General features: G+C 38.5%; 1 long non-coding RNA gene across 5 annotated transcripts in view; it reads left to right on the forward strand.

The window, feature by feature from the left end:
* The window catches only part of LOC141423235 (uncharacterized), a 103,398-nt gene that overhangs the window by 15,543 nt on the left and 67,619 nt on the right, over positions 1-20,236 (forward strand). The window lies entirely within an intron of this gene.

The following is a 20,236-nucleotide window of genomic DNA, read 5'->3' on the forward strand; positions in this document are numbered from 1 at the left end:
ATCCTTCTGTAGGAACTTTTCCAGACCAAGTAGAAAGAACAAATAGTATTGACAGTAGGGGAGGGGACTCTACAAGGAAATGGGCCGGTTAGATCAATAAGTACAGTGAGGTTAATGGTAGATAAGCCCCAACTATAGGCTTAGAACTTCCAATCAGTTCCTTTAGGGCCCCAATCTTAAATATGAATTGGCAAGCAAGGTCCTCAGCTAGCTGACCAAAGATTTTACCATGAAACATAGAGACTCAAACAAACACAGGAAAAAAAGTAACTTAGAAGAAATGAGTGATTTTTAAAAACTACTTAAAAGTCATTAGTGTCTTCCAAGAGATAAAAGATTTATATTCATGAAAAGATCAGGATGCTCTAAAAAAAAAAAAAAAGGGCTAATGGGAACTAGAGGTTAAAAATATAACAGAAACAAAAACTCAACAGAACAGTGGGGTGATGAAATTGAGGACATTTCTGAGAAAGTTGAGTAAAAAGGAAAGATAGAAAATAGAAAAGAAAATATAATAATAAAACTAATGAATCAGATCATGAGATTCAATGCTTTTATAAGAGGAGTTCAAAGGGAGGGAAAGAAAAGAGGAGGAAGTAGGAGGAATCAGGGAGCTGGCTCACACATCCAGCTATTCAGGAGGCAGAGACTGGAAGGATTGAAGTTTGAGGTCAGCTTGGGGAAAAACATAGTGAGATACCATCTCAACCAGTAAGCTGGGTATGGTGGTCATGCCTGTCATCCCAGGGATCTCAAAAATGTGAGAACCTATCTGCAAAATAAACTAAAGCAATAGAGAGGTAGGAACTTGGCTCCAGTGGGAGATCTCCTGCCTAGCAAGCATGAGGTCCTCAGTTTAAACCTCAGTATTGCCAAAAAGAAACATAAAAGGAGGAAATAGCCACCTACATAATTAAAGAAAATTTGTAGAACTGAAGGTTAGGTTGAAAGGAGCCATGGGGTACCTCTCAAAGACAATTATAAAAATTCATTCTAAAGTGTGTCATTTTATAATTTTGCAATACTGAGGAGTTCAAGAAGTTCTTCAAACTTCCAGAAATGGAAAACCAAAATCAAAGACCCAAACAAGTCATATACAAAAGGTGAGTAATCATAGAACTTCTGAGTTTTTCATAGCAACCACAGAGGCTAGAATACTGCTTCAAAATTTTTTGAGGAAAAGTGACTCCTAACATAAAATTCTGCAGTCAGCCAAATTCATAAGCAAATATGAAGATAGAATTAAAAAATCAGATAAAGTCTGAATAATTTTGATCTCCCACTAACTTTCTCAGAGATCTACTGCTGGATCTGATCCAACAAAATGAAGTAAACAAACAAACAGAAACACATAGCATTAAGAAACGGGATTTAAACAAAAGGTTGGAAAGGAATCTTAGATTGAATGAAGCCCCCTTCACCACAGTTGAATGCTGTAGAGGACAGTGTCCAGAGTTAAGCAAAAGGATACTGAAGAGATTTTCTTAAGAAGATGATATTAGTGTACTGGCACTGACACTCTACTGATGGGAGTTCTAGCTGTTTAACAGTTTGGGATTGAATTGGTGATTAGTGAATGGAAACCATGCATATGAGCAAGTGAGAAAAAAAATCTAGCAGTTATTTTCTTCTCACCTGACTTTTGCCATCCTTCAACCCTCATTTGGCTTGTGAAGAAAATGAAAATAATTTGTAATGGACTGTAGGTCTCAGCTGTGAATGAGATTTACTTTGTCAAAATGTAAATGTGCAACAATGATTACATTACATTACATTAATGTACAATGTAAGCAATGAATGGTAATCAACCCTAAATTTCAATATGCTCTTTGAGGGATGAAAGGATGGTGGTCACTATTTACAATAGCCAAGTTATGGAAACAGCCAAGATGCCCCACTACTGACAAATGGATTAAGAAAATGTGGTATTTATACACAATGGAATTTTATGCAGTCATGAAGAAGAATAAAATCTTATCATTTGCAAATAAATGGATGGAACTGGAGAACATCATCTTAAATGAAGTTAGCCAAGCTCAGAAAGCCAAAAATTGGATGTTCTCCCTCATATGCGGACTTTAGATGTAAAACAAATGCAATAATACTATTGGACATGGGTCACACGCTAAGGGGAAAACACATACAGGAGGAATAGGAAAGATAGGAAACCCAAAACTTGAAAGTGGGTGACGTGCCCACTGCAGAGGAGCTAACACAGTAACCTTAAACTGACAGAGGCCACTATGGGAAGGTGTCCAGGAAGTAGTGAAGGCGTCTGGTAGAGATGAATCAATTCAGGTTGTAATACACATATACATGGAAGCAATGCTAGGAATCGCTCTGTATAGCTATCCTTATCTCAAACTATCAAAAATGCTATGTCTTTCTTATTATTGCTTATGTCTTCTCTTCAACAAAATTGGAGAATAGGGCAGAACAGGTTCTGCCTGGAAGTGAGGAGGGTAGAGGGGAGAGATGGCCCAAATAATGTATGTAAATGTGAATAAATGAATAAACCAAAAAAAAAAGAAGAAGAAAGGATGGTGGTGGTAATGAGAAGATATGTTTGAGGTAAGAGTAGAGGACTAAGCCTCATCTTCCCCAGCAGAAAATCAATAGATAATGACTAAAATTGAAAAATATGTGTATGCTATTTAGAGAAATAGTATAAATTCCAAGAGCATCATCTGAAGGAGAGGAAAAGTGTTGTCTTGAGGAGGAGGCTGCTATTTTTAATATTTTAAAATAAGTATATAGCTCTTCAAATCGGGTGAACATACACATCTGGTAAAAATAAAATGAATAAATTCTATTTTGATGGTATTGCTATAGCTATTTAACTTTCTTAAGGCTTATTTTGTTCATCTATAAAATGAACATTTTGATAATTAAAATACGTCTGATTTTGATCAGGTGTTCTGGTCTTTATTCTCACAGTGACATTTGCAGGTATCCTGAGGAACCTACTTGACAAGAGCGACTTTCCATTGTTTTTTTATCTGTATAGAAAGGTCTGGGGATCAGTAACAAGAACAAAAGAGAGATGAGAGGTGGCAGGAAGGAAGTGGACCTTTGGTTATCCCCTCAAGGGGATGATTAGTCTCTGAATTAAAGAGAGTCCTTGTTCCTGGACAATTCCAAATGAACATACTTCCCCTTCACTCAGAGCAAGAACAATGAGTTTCCTCTGGGTGGCTTACACAGTGACCAGTGTGGAGAAAGAATCTTGTAACATAAGTAAAGAGTCCTGGCCCTATAGTTGACACAGATGTTTAGGTATGAGTCATTGAAAAATGATCATCCTTACTATGAAATAAGACTTATCCAGGTGAGGCTGGTCCTGCAAAGAAGGAAAAGCCAACATGGTGCAAGATGTGCTACAGGTAAGGCAGTGGGTGTAATTTTGGGCACCAAGTTGCCTCTGGCTCAAGTTCCCTTGGGTTCAAGTCCCAGCCTGTTGCTTGTGAGTCTTCTATTTCTGGTGACTCTTACATAGAGCAGAGCTTCAATTTGAGCCACTGAATAATGTGAAGGGCTTGTTAAAGCAGCTATTATGAGTCTTATGTCCAGAAATCCTGAGTCAGTAGGTCTGTAGCAGGACCCAGAATATTCATTTTTAACCCATTTGCATGTGCTAGTGAGTGTGTTAGATCATACTTTGCATAGTATCAACTACAGAATTTTGAAAGGTTTGGGTGAAAAGCAGATGAGTTTAGTGAAAAGCAGATGAGTTTAGTGGGAAAGAGTATGTGTGTCAGATGTTCTTAGGGATTAGCTGGTTTTTAAAATCAACACACTTTAAAGACAGAAGTGTACAAAATGACAAAATGTATTTAAAGAAATATGTATGTGTTCAGTTCAAAAGGTAAAAGTTAAAAAAACCCAATGTACCCACAGCCAGGTCAAGAAATAGAATATTTATTATTTAATATTTAATATTAAGTACATTAGAGAACCTTCTGGAGTTCTCTGGAATTGATTGACATATTTTGTTTGGCTTTTGGTATCCATGTTCTTGTTTGAAACTGACCAGTAAATTTCCTTACTTGTACTTCTTTCTTCAGTGTTTGAAATAAACATTATGTGAGACTCAGAAACAGAGTTGAGGAATATTTTTCCTCTCTTCTAAGTGTTTTAAAATTATAATTGAATCAAAATAATCAGTTTATAGTCCTTCAGTTGTCAAGTATTATTGCACTAGAAGAGGAACAAATGTCTAGGGCTAAGGGTGTATTGCATGCATGAGGACATGGGTTCCATCCTTAGCACCTCTCTGCCAAAAGGAACAAATGTCATAGAAGCCTACACAAGTGGCTAAACTGTCAGATGGCTATAGAACTATTAAAGTTATCCTCTACTTGAATTTTTGCAAGTGACATTTTCTATAAAAATTTACATTGTAAGTTTTCAAATATGTTTTACTCTTTTAAATTCCTGATACTGGGCTGGAGGCATGGCTTAAGCCACAGAACGCCTGCTTAGCAAGTGTGAAGCCCCGAGTTCAAACTCCAGTATCACGTCCCTGCCAAAAAAATTAAATTCATGGTATTTTTTGCACTTTGCCTTTTTTCTTAATCCATTTTTACCAGAGGTTGGGCAGTTGTCTTAGTTTTTTTAATTAAAAAATTTTGGTTTTGTCAATTGTGTCTATCACGTATTGTCAGTTTGCCCACTTGTATTTAATTGTTCGATATTTCTCTTATCAGGAAGTGGGGTCTAAGCCTCCCACACTTGAATCTCAGTGGGCATGGTGAATGTTCTAACCAGTAGGGCCTACGGAAGTGATAGTAGGTGATATGTGACTCCTGAGCCTTGGTCACAAAAGGCAATGTGGTTTCTTCCTTGTTCACGCTAACGCTTGCTCGTGGAGACCTGAAACATCGCGGAAGAAGTCTGATTACCCAGAGACTGCCATGCTGGAACTCTGGTCAGCCTCGATTGAGCTTGTCCTTCATTCACTCTGGGCCAAGGGCCAGTGATGTGATTAAAGAAAGTGAGATTGACTGCATGTTCCTGTCACTACTATTCCAGACATACCCTTCAAGTCACTTCCCAGCTTTGGAGTCATTGTGGCTGGGGCCTGGATGTTACTGAGCCGAGATAAATCACCTTCTCTGTGTCCTGTTAAAATTTCAACCACCAGAATGGAGGAACACAATACACATTGCTGTTATAAGCCACTGTGCTTTCAGTGTAGCTAGATATGTAAGGAAATAATGCTGACTTTTCTTAGTCTATCACTGTCTCTTGATTTATTCATAGCCACTCATCTGCAAAGATCAAGAAATATAGTTGGCTAGAGAAAGGTGTAGACAGTAACCAGTATTCTCACTTTGACTTGAGTTTGGTTTAGGATCTTTGAAAATGAGTTGTCTCATCTTCCTGACTTAGCTGGGTCAACCATGTTAAAGAGTGAAGTGTCATCTCTGGTTATTCCCGTCATCATGGAAGGATATGATTGCCCCACTGAGGGGTTCATCTTTCAGTTAGATTTCCTCTTTCTGTTACTAAATGTATCTGGTGATCATCTAAGGAGACAGTGCCTTTAGCCCAAGCCTGTTCTATTTATTTGTTTCTGGAAAGCACACTGAATAGCACTTCAAGACTTTTTCCCCTTGACATGGACTATTCATTTTAAAATGTGCTCTGGGACAGTATCCATTTTCTTTTGAGGAGTTCTTAAGACAAAGGCAGTATTATATTCTGGCCAAACAGCATGCCTGCCAGATTCATATTGTGCCAAAATTTTAGCCTTGTCTTTTTCCACTGAAGTACTAGAGAGTATTGTACAGGAAGTACTTTATTCAGAGTAATTAATAGTGTTTATTTAATGAGGATTTATCTGCATGACTGTTATAAGACAGAACTTCAGTTTTCATAGCTTTTCTGGAATTATTTCTTCTTTGGTTTCATAACACCTTGCTACTCAGATCCTTGAATAACCTCATCAGCAACATGTATCCTTTTTATTTGTAGACAACTAAGCAGGTTACTCAGTACAGCTGTCTCTGAACATGGATCACTTAACAGGATTGATTCTAAGATGCTACAGGCTTTCATAGAGAATATTCTAGAGGGAATCAACTGAGATTTGGTAAGGAAAGAAAACTGTGACAGTAAAATGGGTAAGAGAGACCTGAGAATTCTACTTCTGCCATATCTTTGGCTTGCTTTAGCATCACCATTTTCTTTTTTTCACAGGCCACGAGAAAAGGCCACTATTGCCTTTTGCCTTAGATTTGACTCTCTACCAGTTATTTTCCATATGGCTGTCATGTTGGTCTCTAAGGCCCAGGGTATGTCTTATTTGTGGTTGAATCTCTATTGCCTAGCACAGGGCTAATGCATAGTTAATGTACAACAAATGTGGAATAAACAAATATTAAAAAATTACATTATTCTTTTCTGAATCCTTCATTGGACCCACATTGCATGAAAAATCAAGCATACTTTGGCATGATCCCAGTAGGCAGTACATACACTTGTGCAGTTGAGTAGCACTCAATGATTAGATATTGAGGTGACTTTGAGGGGAATAAGGTGGCAGAGTTGCTGGAAGGTTTAAACAAAAATACTCCTGATATACATAATGACAACTTACATAAACTGCCTATACATATACATGTATATGCACATAGACGCGCATATACCTGTGAGAAGTGGGGATTTTAATGATGATCATTTATATTATGTTTTATCTTTTGCATCAGGTACCTTTTTCTTTTATTAACTTAAAAATTCTTTTTGTTTCTATATAAATCAAGAGTAAAGTTTAAAAAGTATGTCCTTCAGGATGCATAATAAAATACTCACTGTAAAAAGAATGTAAACTCCACACAGCACTAGAAATTCTATCTGGAGTGTATTTAACAAAGAAATATTGAATTAGTTTTTACAAATCTGAAATAAAAGGTCTTTTGTTATAAAAACATATCTGCTTATGGAGAGTCCTCGTTCTTCATGAGAAGGAGGCTGGCTTCCTCATATTTCTCATGGTGAAAATGGAAGATTTGTGTGTGTGTGTGTGTGTGTGTGTGTGTGTATGCTTATGTGCATACATGCACAGCCTGGTGAAAGATCCAATTTTAAAATATCAGGAGATTATTCACAGTTTTTCTGATGGCCTTTCAAGCTCAAGAAGGTAAATTTTCAAAAGTAATTTTTCTTCCAGGTATTAGACAAACATTGCATGCATATTCATCACTTCAGAGTAAATTTCTGTCCATATTAAATATACATTACTTTATTACTAGAAATATTTATTTTTTTTTAAGAAACTAATGGTGAGATTTTAGATAATTCCAGAAATAAACAATTCATGTTTCAGATAATTTTTGTCACACTGTATTGTTAGGATATACTTTATTATTGTTAATCTCTCACTGTGCCTAATTTATAAATTAAACTTTACTATATGTATGTATGGGAAAGAAACAGTACATGCAGGGTTTGATACTAACTGGGGTTTCAGGTATTAAACTGGAGGTCCTGGACTGTATCCTCCACAGATAAAGGGGAGTAAAGGAAGTGAGAAGGTAAAGTCCATCATTAGAAAGAGGGCAGTGCCCAGTGCAGTCACCTGAATCCAGCTGGCTTATGGAGCACTGAAGGAGCTTTTATGCCAGAGCATAAAAAACCTTGCTTTCAAAGCCAGTTTCTGAACTGGCTTCACTGCAGGAGTTAGACAAGGGAGGAGTAGGGGGTAATGAGACTGTAAAAATTCCATAGTTTGTTAATAAAGCCACATAATCTTAATTATGCCACATAATTAAAATCTTTTTTCAATTTTTGTCTCTAATAGAAAAGCTAAGTTCTGGAAAACACAAATTTGAGACACTGAGAGGTGCTGGGGGTTGGAGGAGACTTCCTTCTCTGTTTCTGTCCTTCATTCCACACCACACACCCCAACTCTCTCCACATGGTAGCTGGAGAAATTCTTTAACAACTACCTCAGTTGATTATGCCACCTCTCTCTTCAAAATGCTCAGAGCTTAGGGCTTTGCACAGCATTCATGAATAGTCATTCTGGATTCTGGCCAACCCTCAAGCTCATCTCACATCATTCTCCCCTTTATCTGTAACAGAAGTGCCTTGCTGTTTCTGAAACTCTCTGATACCATTCTCTTGCTAAGTCCTTTACACTTGCTGCTCTCTCTGTTCTGAACACTGTTCTTCCAGATACTACCATGGCTCAACTCCTCACTTAGGTCTTTGCTCAAATGTCACTTTTTTTTCTCCAGAGCCTTGTCTGACCACTTTATCTCTTCTCTTCTTCCTCCTTTTAGCACTTGTACCTGTCTGAAAGTCTGTTAGGTATATGTCTTTTTGCTGTCAACTGGACTGGAAAGCAAGTTCCTTGGAAGCAGGAACTTGGCCTATTGTGAACACTGATGTATTCCTGATCCGTGGAATGGAGGCTGGTATGAATGCGGTGCAAACTGAGCATGTGTAGAGTGGATGAGTGAATGAAAGCAATAAAAAAATTGTGAAAGAGGCAAATGATTTTGTGAATTCTTTTTCAGCATATTCCCTCAATATAGAAGATTTTCATTTTAAGTAATTTATCTGAATTGAACCTTGAAATAAAAAGGAAGAGGAAATGTAAGAAGTGGGGGCAGGGACAGAAAGGGAGCGATAGAGGTAGGAAGAAAGAAAGATGTGGTGAAGGTGGTTAGCTGTGTGGTTATTTGTCCATTCTAAGAGGCAAAAGATTTAATCAAGCCTGAAATAGTCAACATCTTGGGTGAAAATCCATAGAAAGATTATATAAATGATTTTTAGTGTTTCCCTGACCAATAATAAAGATGTGAAACAGATTTTAAAGGGAGTTGGTAAGTGAATGGTGAAAGATTTGTTGATACAAAGTAAGAACTGGAAATTAAAAGCTCTAGAGAAACATTAGAGAAACTGATAAGATCACATACCAAAGACACTAAACTCTACAGGAGACATAAAAGTTTTTGAAGGGTAATTTGAATTACATGATTGTTCACTTTAAGGGCTGACTGGTCTCATATTGGAGTAAGATGTGGGAGGGCTAGGTGCAGTGGCACATACCTGAAATACTAGCAACTCAGGAGGTAGAGATAGAAGGATCCAGATTCAAGCCTGGCTTAGGTAAAAGCCTGAGACCCTAATTGTAAAATAAACTAAAAGCCAAAGGTCTGGGGACATGGCTCAAGCGAAGGTCCTGGATTCAACTGTCAATATTGGGGTGGAGGGAAGGGGAGGCTAGGATTTGATCTAGATATACATTAAAATTATAGGATTGAAAGAGGAAGATGTTCATAATTGAAGTATTTTACTCATTTTCTAGCTGATAAGTTTTTAGGAAGAACCTTGATTTTGACCAAAACCCAAGGACTAGAAGTTGTGAAATCCAAGCATCTCTATTTGGTTTATGGACATTTCTTCATTTCAGAAAATAAGGAGATTGAATATAAGCTGTTACTTTCCTTGTTTGTTGTAGGTCATGATTTGTTAGGGTTTTCCGAGTTCTACCTTAACTAAATTTCTTGCCATTATGCATATCAGTGTCATTGGAAGTTTTCATGTGGTTTCATATGTACCCTTGGCGCTGGACTCTGTGAAGGTTTTAAAGTTTTTGGCTGGTCTGTGTTTGTTTTTTTGGTGGTACTGGGGTTTGAATTCAGAGCGTTGTGCTTACTAGGCATTACCACTTGAGCCAGCCTTATGTATTCTTTACATAACTTGGCATGGCAGTCCTGAGTGCGAAATGCAAGTTCACAGCTGTAAGGGAGAGTGACAATAAGTGAAGGAAAAGAGTATGGAGGTGGAGATGACAAGATCATACAGATTTGTTGTGCTCTGGAATACACAAGAATGTCTTTGAGCTGGGCGCCGGTGTCTTATGTCTACAGACCTAGCTAACTGGGGGCCTGGGATTGGGAGAATTGCAGTTTGAGGCTGCAGTGGTCGGGGAGAGTCTGGGAAGGGGAAGTCTGGGAGGGGGAAGTTTGAGAGGCAGCTGTCTGTCATTCCAAGCTACTCTGGAGGCTAAGATTTGGAGGATCGGGGAAACATGCCAGCTTAGGCAAAAAAAAAGTTTGTGAGATCCCATCTGAATGGATATAACCTGGATTTGATGGGTGTGCACTTGTCATCCACACTACCACTGGAAGTTTAAAATAGGAAGATCCTAGTTCAGTTCCTCCTGGCAAAAACCAAGACCCTATCTTCTAACCACAGTAAAAGGGCAAGGTATGGCTCAAGTGGTAGAGTACCTGCCTGGCAACTATAAAGCCTGAGTTCAAGCCCCAGTATTGTTGCCCCCCTCCCAGACCAAAAAAGATGCCTTTGAAAAATGAGCTAAAAAGTTGAAGCAAAGGTGAATTTGTTTCTTTACTACCAAGGTGTACTTTCAGTCTCCCTGTCCTTTTGTGATATGTGGATTTATTTTGGTGCCAAGGTGGGGCCAATGAAATCTAATGAGTCTTGCTGGGTGATTGGCTCACACTGACTTGTGTTCTGACTGAGAAATCACCGGGTTTTTTTTTTTTTTTTTTTTAATTCAAGAGGAGGCTGGGAAACAGACAATCAGTTATGATATCAGCCATATAGCAGAGGAAATTACATTTGTGACATCTTCACAAATTCTGAGATGTGTGATTGACCTGAGTTTACTCAGGTCAAAGTAAAAGAATATAGACTTTTTTTTAAAACTTAGAATGTTTTATATAGCACACAATAAGGTAAAACAGTAATACAGGTTAGGCTAAGAAGCTAGCCAGTGTGGAAAAATTGTGATCAAACCTCTAATTTCCTGCATTATCTAGGCCAGTTAAGGAAAATAGTTTTCCCACTTTATTACACTTTATATAGAAAGTTGCAGATTTTATCATTATAACACAAAGATTAGCCATTGTGGTAATCATCAGAAAAGTTAAAATGAATGATAAAAAAAAAAGCCCATGATAAAAAAAAAAAAGCCCAAGAATACACAATGCAGCTTTAGTGATAGAAATGATTCAGTCAGTCTTTAAACTACTGGGGTTGAAATTTCATGGTCTCTGAGAATGACTCACAGCTCAGCTGTGTCATGAGTTTCATTTTGAAGTGAAATACACTGTGTGGTTTCATTTGAGGCTTCATGCTGATGCAAAAAGGAAATGAGTCCATATTGGGAAGTAAGGTTGAAATACATCTGTTAACAGTGAAAAAACCATCAAGCTGTTGTTCACTTATCCTCCTTACCTCTGTTCTGGCATTACCAGGCTGTTTTATAATTGTTTAATACTTCTCTGTCTCCCCTACTTGTCTGAGAATGCATAGAAGGCTGGAACTGGGGCAGACAAATAGAAGGTACTCAATGAATGGCTGTTGAATGAATCAGTGAGTGTTAGCTTTTTCTTTTCTCCTTTTTACATTTACTTACATGTGTACACATTGTTTGGGCCACATCTCATTTCCCCCTCAAACACTTGCTTTCGGTCAGAACCTGTTCCTCCCTCTTCTTCTATGATTATGTTGAAGAGAAAACATAAGAGATAAGAAAGACATATCACTTTGCTATTTTGAGATAAAGACAGCTAATACAGAGAGATTCCTATCATTGGTTCTATGCACTTGAGTATTGCAACCCACATTGGTTTGTTTCTATCAGACCTCTTCACTACTTTCTGGTCCCCTTCCCATAGTGGCCTATGCCAGTTTAAGATTACTTCATTTGCTCATCAAAAGGGAGCACATAAACCACATTCAAGTTTTAGGTTTCCTTTCCTTTCCCTATTTCTCCCATGAGTGTTCTCCCCTTAGTGTGTGACACATGTCCAATAATATTACTGCATTTGTTTTGGATCTGTGATTCCCATATGAGGGAAAACATGAGATTTTTGGCTTTCTGAGCCTGGCTAATTTTCCTTAAGATGAAGTTCTCTAGTTCCATCCATTTACTTGTGAATGACAAAATTTCATTCTTCTTTGTGGCTAAGTAAAATTCCATTGTGTATAAATACTACATTTTCTTAATCCATTCGTTAGTAGTAGGGCATCTTGGCTGTTTCCATAGCTGGGCTATTGTAAATAGTGCTGCAATAAACATGGGTGTGCAGGTGCTTTGTAATAACTTGAGCTGCCTTCCTTCAGGTATATCCCTAGGAGTGGTATTGCAGATCTACGTTTAGGTTTTTGAAGGATCCTCCATAATGTTTTCCATAGTGGTTGGAAAACATTACATTCCCACCAGCAATGTTTGAGGGTTCTGTGTTCCTTTTCCCCCACATGCTCGCCAGCATTTGTTGTTGGTGGTGTTCTTGATGATAGCCATAACAGGGGTGAGGTCGAATCTTAGTATGGTTTTGATCTGCATTTCCTTAATGGCCAAGGATGGTGAACATTTTTTCATGTGTTTTTTGCTCATTTGGACTTCTTCCTTAGAAAAAGTTCTGTTTAGTTCAGTTGCCCATTTATTTGTTCATTGATTTTGGGGGAGTTTAGTTTTTTGAGCTCCCTGTATATTCTGGTTATCAGTCCTTTGTCTGACATACAGTTGGCAAAGATTTTCTCCCATTCTGTGGGTGGTCTCTTCAATTTAGAGACCTTTTCTTTTGTTGTGCAGAAGCTTTTAAATTTTGTGTAGTCCCATTTGTCCATCCTTTCTCTTAGTTGCTGGGCCACTTGAGTTCTACGGAGGAGTCCTTGCCTATACCTATTGCTTCCAGTATCCCCTGCCTTTTTCCTGTATTAACTTCAAGGTTTCAGATTTGATTTAAGGTCATTAATCCACTTTGAGTTGATACTAGTATAGGGTGACAGGCATGGATCTAGTTTCAGTTTTCTGCTGGCTGATAGCCACTTTTCCCAGCTCTATTTGTTGAAGAGGCTATCTTTTATCCATTGTATGTTTTTGGTGCCTTTGTCAAAAATAAGGTGGACATAGCTGTGTGGATTCATATCCGAGTCCTCTATTTTGTGTTTGTGCTAGTAGCATGCTGTTTTTATTGCCATTGCTTTATAATGTCGTTTGAAGTTGGCTATTGTGATACCACCAGCATTGCTCTTTTTGCTGAGTATTGCCTTGGCTATTCACAGTCTGTTATGTTTCCAAATGAACTTTAGTGTAGATTTTTCAATCTCTGTGATGAATGTCATTGGAATTTTGATGGGTATTGAGTTTAACGTGTAGATTGCTTTTGGTAATAGAGCCATTTTTACTATGTTGATTCTGCCAATCCATGAGCATGGGAGATCTTTCCATCTTCTGTAGTCTTCCTCGATATCTTTCTTCAGTAGTTTGTAGTTCTCCTTGTGGAGGTCACTTATGTCCTTCATTAAGTTTACTTCTAGGTATTTTATTTTTTTTTGAGGCTATTGTAAATGGAATTCTTTTCCTATATTCTTTTTCAATTTGTTCATTGTTGGTGTATAGAAAGGCTACCAATTTTTGTAAGTTGATTTTGTATCCTGCTACATTGCTGAAGCTGTTTATGGTATCTAGAAGTTTTTTTTTTGTGTCTTTCAGGTATAGGATTATGTCTGTAAATAGGGATATTTTGACAATTTCTTTACCCATTTGCATTCCTTTTATTTCTTCTTCTTGCCTAATTGCTTTGGCTAGGAATTCTAGGACTATGTTGAATAGGAGTGGGGAGAGCAGGCACCCTTGTCTTGTTCCTGAGTTTAGGGGGAATGTTTTCAGCTTTTCACCATTAAATATGATTTTGGCTGTAGATTTGTCATATGTAGCCTCTGTAATGTTGAGGTGCATTCCTTCTATGCCTAGTTTTCTTAGAGCTTTTATCATGAAGTGATATTGAATCTTATCAAAGGATTTTTCTCTTTTTTTTTTTTCATTTTTCTTTTATTATTCATATGTGCATACAAGGCTTGGTTCTTTTCTCCCCCCTGCCCCCACCCCCTCCCTTACCACCCACTCCACCCCCTCCCACTCCCCCCCCCTCAATACCCAGCAGAAACTATTTTGCCCTTATCTCTAATTTTGTTGTAGAGAGAGTATAAGCAATAATAGGAAGGAACAAGGGGTTTTGCTGGTTGAGATAAGGATAGCTATACAGGGCATTGACTCACATTGATTTCCTGTGCGTGGGTGTTACCTTCTAGGTTAATTCTTTTTGATCTAACCTTTTCTCTAGTACCTGTTCCCCTTTTCCTATTGGCCTCAGTTGCTTTAAGGTATCTGCTTTAGTTTCTCTGCATTAAGGGCAACAAATGCTAGCTAGTTTTTTAGGTGTCTTACCCCTCCCTTGTGTGCTCTCGCTTTTATCATGTGCTCATAGTCCAATCCCCTTGTTGTGTTTGCCCTTGATCTAATGTCCACATATGAGGGAGAACATAAAAGGATTTTTCTGTATCTATTGAGATGATCACGTGGTTTTTGTTTTTGCTTCTACTAATGTGCTGTGTTACATTTATAGATTTATGTATGTTGAGCCATCCCTGCATCACTGGGATAAAGCTGACTTGTTGTGGTGAATGATCTTTCTGATATGTTGTTGGAGTTGGTTTGCCATTATTTTATTGAGGATTTTTGCATTGATGTTCATTAAGGAGATTGGCCTATAGTTCTCCTTTTTGGATGTGTCCTTGTCTGGTTTTAGGATGAGTGTAATACTGGCTTTATAAAATGAGTTAGGCAGTGTTCCTTCCCTTTCTGTTTTGTGGAAAAATTTAAGGAGTGTTGATATTAGTTCTTCTTTGAAGGTCTGGTAGAAATCAGGTGAGAATTTGTCAGGTCCTGGACTTTTATTTTTTGGGAAACTTTTTTGCTGCTTCAATTTCATTACATGTTATAGATCTGTTTAGGTGGTTAATATCTTCTTGATAAGGTTTTGGATGGTCATAAGTATCTAGAAATTTTTCTAATTTATTGGAATATAGGTTTCAAAGTAGTCTCTGATGATTCTCTGGGTTTCTGTGGTGTTTGTTATCGCCCCTTTTTCATTTGATTCTACTAATTTAGGTCTTTTCCCTCCTCCTTTTAGTCAGATTTGCCAGGGGCTTGTCAATCTTGTTTATTTTTTCAAAGAACCAGCTTTTTGTTTTGTTGATTCTTTGTATGGTTTTTTTTGGTCTCTATTTCATTAATTTTGGTCCTTTATTTTTTTATTTCTCTCCTTCTGCTTGTTTTGGGTTTTGCTTGCTCTTATTTTTCTAGGAGTTTGAGATGTAGCATTAGGTCATTTATTTGAGATCTTTCTGTCCTTTTAAGATATGCATTCATGGCTATATACTTTTCTCTTAGGACTGCCATTGCTATGTCCCATAGGTTCTGGTAGATCATGTTTTCATTTTTGTTAGATTTCAGGAAACTTTTTATTATTTCTACTATGACCCACTCATTGTTGAGCAATGTATTATTCAGTCTCCAATTATTTGTGTGTTTTTTGCTGTTGAGTTCTAGTTTTAATGCATTGTGATCAGATAGAATGCAGAGGGTTACTTCTATTTTCTAATATTTGCTGAGGCTTGCTTTGTGTCCTAAAATATGATCTATTTGGGAGAAAGTTCCATGGGGTGCTGAGAAGAATGTGTTGTTGTGGATGAAATATTCTGATGATGTAGACATTGGTTAGGTCCATTTGATCTATGGTGTCATTTAGTACTAAGATTTCTTTGTTGGTTTTTTGTTTGGATGACCTATCTACTGGTGGTAAATGGGTATTAAAGTATCCCACTACCACTGTGTTGAAGTCTATATGTGCTTTTAAGTCCTTTAGTGTATGTTTGATGAAATTGGGTGCACTGACATTTGGTGCATATAGGTTGATAATTGTTATTTCCTTTTGATGTATTGCCCCTTTTATTAGTATGAAGTGTCCTTTATCTCATTTAACCAATAAGTTTGAGGTCTACTTTGTCTCATATAAGTATTGCTACTCCTGCCCATTTTCAGGGGCCATTGGCCTGGTAAATCTTCCAGTCTTTCACCCTAAGCCATTTTTTATTTCTGTCAGTAAGGTGGGTCTCTTGTAAACAACAGATTGTCAGAGCTTCCTTTTTAATCCAGTTTGCAAATGGTGTCTTTTGACACCAACTTTTTGAGTTGAGTCCATTAACATTCAGTGCTATTATTGATAGGTATGTGGTGATTCCAGACATTTAGCTATTTTTGTTGTTTAAGGATTTGATTGTGTGCAGTCAAATCAATGTTACTCTCTGATTACTTGTCTTTTCTTCTCCTGTGGTTTGATGCTTCTCCTCCTCTTGTGGTTTTGTTTGCTTGCATCTTCTGTGTGCAGAATTCCTTGTAGAATCATCTGTAGTGGTAGCTTGATGGTCATATATCCTGCTCTGGAGGTGTAATTTAGTAAGAGCAAGTTCACAGGTTCAATGCCAGATCAGTTGTTAACATATTCTATAGAAAACCCCTTGATGATTGTATCTATAAACAGTCAGTTGGAGGAGGTAATGGTTATTAGGCTACTTACAGATTTTGGGGAATTGGTAAAGGTGGTACTAAGAAAAAAGGGGGTGGGGAGTGGGAAGAGGTGTGGGTGGGAGGGTTAAGGAGTATGGGGGCTTCTGTATTTTGTGGCCCTTATGTGTGTTTGATTGTATTTCTGTTGTTTTAGTGGAGGGTATTTGTGTCAGGGATTTCAGGGGGCTGGAGTTGTGTGCAGTTGGTACAGTAGGTTGTTGGCAGGTGGTGAGTGTGTAGGAAGAAGGGGTAGTGTGGTGACAGGTTGGGGGAGGATGGAAGGGAAGGTGAAGATAGGGGAAAGAGTGGATGAGAAGGGGCAGAAAGAGTAGGTGGGAGGGAGAACAATGGATTATAGTACCAGAGAAGAAGGGAGAGTGAAGTGGGTGAGAATAAGGATAAGAGAATAGTGATAATAATGCTAATATAGGAATAAAAAAAAAAAACCACAATAAAAAACACCAGGTTGGGTGGGTGTGGGAGGAGAGGGAGAGGGAAGAGAAATGGCCCAAACAATGTATGCACATATGAATAAATGAATTAAAAAAACCTCACCAGGTTCAGGAACCACTGAAAGTTCAGTCTATTAATAAAAGTTCTGGAGTTATTCCTTAGGTGTCCAATCCTGGTATTTGTGTTCAAGTGGAAGCTCTGATGTGGTGACTGGCTTGTGAGTGGTATTTGGACCTTCTGTCCACAAGGTTAGCTGGAGTTGTGAGGTGAGGTAAGACTGCCAGCTCATGCAGGGTGGTCAAAACTTGTTTTTAGCAGTTGGCAGCTGTGTTGTTCTTTAGCTGTAGCTTTGTTTGGTCAGCTCCTCCCCCAGCAAGGTGGGGCAATTTGGTTTGATGCTGCCCTCTGTCCCAGAGATTGACTCCAAGATCCACCTCCTGCCATGCTTTGGTAGGTTAGTTTGTTGCTCTACTCCCTCTCTCAGCCTTTATGCCTTTCCTGATATCTGCTGGGTGCTGATGGCTCCTCTAGGTGGTTGGCTTGTTGGCCCTGCCCCATTCTCAGCCTTTGCTGCTTTATGGCACATCACTGAGAGTTCAGTGCTGACAGCTCAGCAGTGAGAGATTGGCTCTTTGCCCCTCCCCCATTCCCCAGGGTGGGTTCAGTGTTCCACCCCCACCTCTGGTGTTGGTGTCAGATTACAGTTTGCTGTTTATGGTTGTCAGTTTTGCTGGGGGAGGAGTGTTTCTGTCTGCCTAGGGGCTATGCTGGATTATTTTCCTGGGGTGGGATGAGGTGGGGGGGGCTGGGTTGGGGAGCTTCATGTGGTGCATGATGCTCACCTGTTTCTCTCTTTAAATTGTTTATTCATTTATTCATATGTGCATACATTGTTTGGGCCATCTCTCCCTGCTGTCCCCCACTTGGCTTCCAGACAGAACTGGTTCTGCCCTCTTGTCCAATTTTGTTGAAGAGAAAACATAAGAGATTACAAGAAAGACATAGCATTTTTGATAGCTTAAGATAAAGATAGCTATACAGAGAGATTCCTAGCATTGTTTCCATGCACATGTGTGGAAGGGGTCCTGTTTTCTCGCCTTTGTTAGGGCAAGCTTTTTCTCTCTTGCTTCTGGTTATTACTGAACCTAATTGGGCTTAACTGGGGCTACTGGAGATTCAGAAAAGACACAGGATAGACAGAAAGTGGGGTCAGGTGTATTGGGAGCTCAGGTGGATGCCCAACCCTAATTGCTTCTTTCCTCTATCTTTATTCTTTAAGGTCTTACTCCTTGCAGTTCTTTAAAACCTTGCTTCTAAAGTCTTCTTTAAAACCTTGCTTAACAAGAGCACACAAGGGAGGGGTAAGGATAGGTAAGACACCTAAAAAATTAGCTAGCATTTGTTGCCCTTAACACAGAGAAACTAAAGCAGATACCTTAAAAGCAACTGAGGCCAATAGGAAAAGGGGAACAGGAACTAGAGAAAAGGTGAGATCAAAAAGAATTAACCTAGAAGGTAACACACACGCACAGGAAATTAATGTGAGTCAACTCCCTGTATAGCTACCCTTATCTCAACTAGCAAAAACCCTTGGTCCTCCTTTTATTGCTTATATTCTCTCTTCAACAAAATTAGAGATAAGGGCAAAATAGTTTCTGCTGGGTATTGAGGGGGTGGGGGGAGCGGGAGGGGCAGAGTGGGTGGTAAGGGAGGGGGTGGGGACAGGGGGGAGAAATGACCCAAGCCTTGTATGCACATCTGAATAATAAAAGAAAATAAATAAATAAATAAATTCTAAAAAAAAAAAAAAGAATGGGGGGAAGAGAGATAAATAGAATGATGGAGGGTGCGAATCTAACTAACATATATTATACACACTTTTCTAAATGTCACAATATACCCTCTGTATAACAATAATATGCTAACAAAAAACAAATGAAAAAATTCAAAGACAAAAATTATAAATTCCCAAAAAAAAAAAAAAAAAAGAATGAAAGACAGGACTGCGAAACAGGTACAGTGTATGTGGGAGAATACTAGATGGAAGGGGGAGGGTGAATGAGGATTAAGGTGAGGTATATGGTTGACGGATGTCATATACCTATATGAAATAGAACAAAGAAAACTCTTACAATTGCTTTAAGTGGGGTAGGGAGAGGGTTGAGGGGGAGAGATGATAGGGGTAATGAAACTAATGTAAAATAAAAGCCTAATGAGAATTTTCACTAAGAATCCTCCCTGTACAATGAATATATCCTAATAAAAAACTTTTTTAAAAAGAAAACAACAACAACAAAAAAACCTCTTTCCTTAGACTCACTCTGTCCCATGTTTTCTCTTAGCTGTTCCTTAGCTTAATTGCTCTTAAAGTCTTTTGCCCCAGGCTTGCAGCTTTTGTTTAGCATTCTCTCTTTAGCTTTCTTAGAGTCTTGGTCCTCCATCTTGCACTGTCCCATGTTCTCTTTGGCATTTCTTTAGCTTCTAAAGACTATGTTAAAGTTCTTTCTTTGGCTTTGCTTTTCCAAGAACTATGTTGAAGTTCTCAGTGCAGACTTTCTATCAACTCCTCTTTAGTCATTCTTTTCCCTTCAGCAAGTTCTCTTTAGCAATTCTTTTCTCTTCAGTAATTCTTTTCCCTTCCAAAAGCTTCCCACACCAAAAAGCCCAAAGGAAAAGCCAAAGCCCAGAAAACCTGCCAAAGCCCAAAGGAAAAGCCAAAGGCAAAAAGCAAAAAACCTCAAGCCCTCCTTCAGCAGGCCTTTTATAAACAGCAGCAAACAGGGTGGAGTAGCGGCTCTCAGGGAGGGGCGTGACATTGTAACAGGAGAAACCTGTGTTTCTGTTTCTCTGAATGCAAGCTTAGGAGATGCAGCTCTTCTGCTTTTTTCTGTTTTGTGCCTGGGGCTGTGCCTATCTAGGCCTACAGATGAAAGCAATTAAGCCACATCTCGCCTTGCTTATGTCCAGTTCTCATAGGCTTTTCACAATCTGCTGTCCACACACATGTATCACAGCCTGAACTGATTCATCTCTACTGGACCTCTTCACTACTTCCCATTCACCTTCCCATAGTGGCCTCTGTCAGTTTAAGATTACTTTATTCGCTCCTCAACAGTGGGCACATCAAACACTTTCAAGTTTTGGGTTTCCTACCTTTCCCTATTCCTCCTGTAGGCATTCCTCCCTTAGCGTGTGACCAATAATGTCCAATAATATTAGTACATTTGTTTTAGGTCTAAAGTCTGCATATGAAGGAGAACATATGATTTTTGGCCTTCTAAGCCTGGGTAACTTCACTTAAGATGATGTTCTTCAGTTGCATCCATTTATTTGCGAACGACAAAATTTCATTCTTCTTTGTGGCTGAATAAAATTCTATTGTGTAGA

The sequence above is a fragment of the Castor canadensis genome, chromosome 5 (genome assembly GCF_047511655.1).
Source record: "Castor canadensis chromosome 5, mCasCan1.hap1v2, whole genome shotgun sequence".
Lineage (NCBI taxonomy): Eukaryota > Metazoa > Chordata > Mammalia > Rodentia > Castoridae > Castor > Castor canadensis.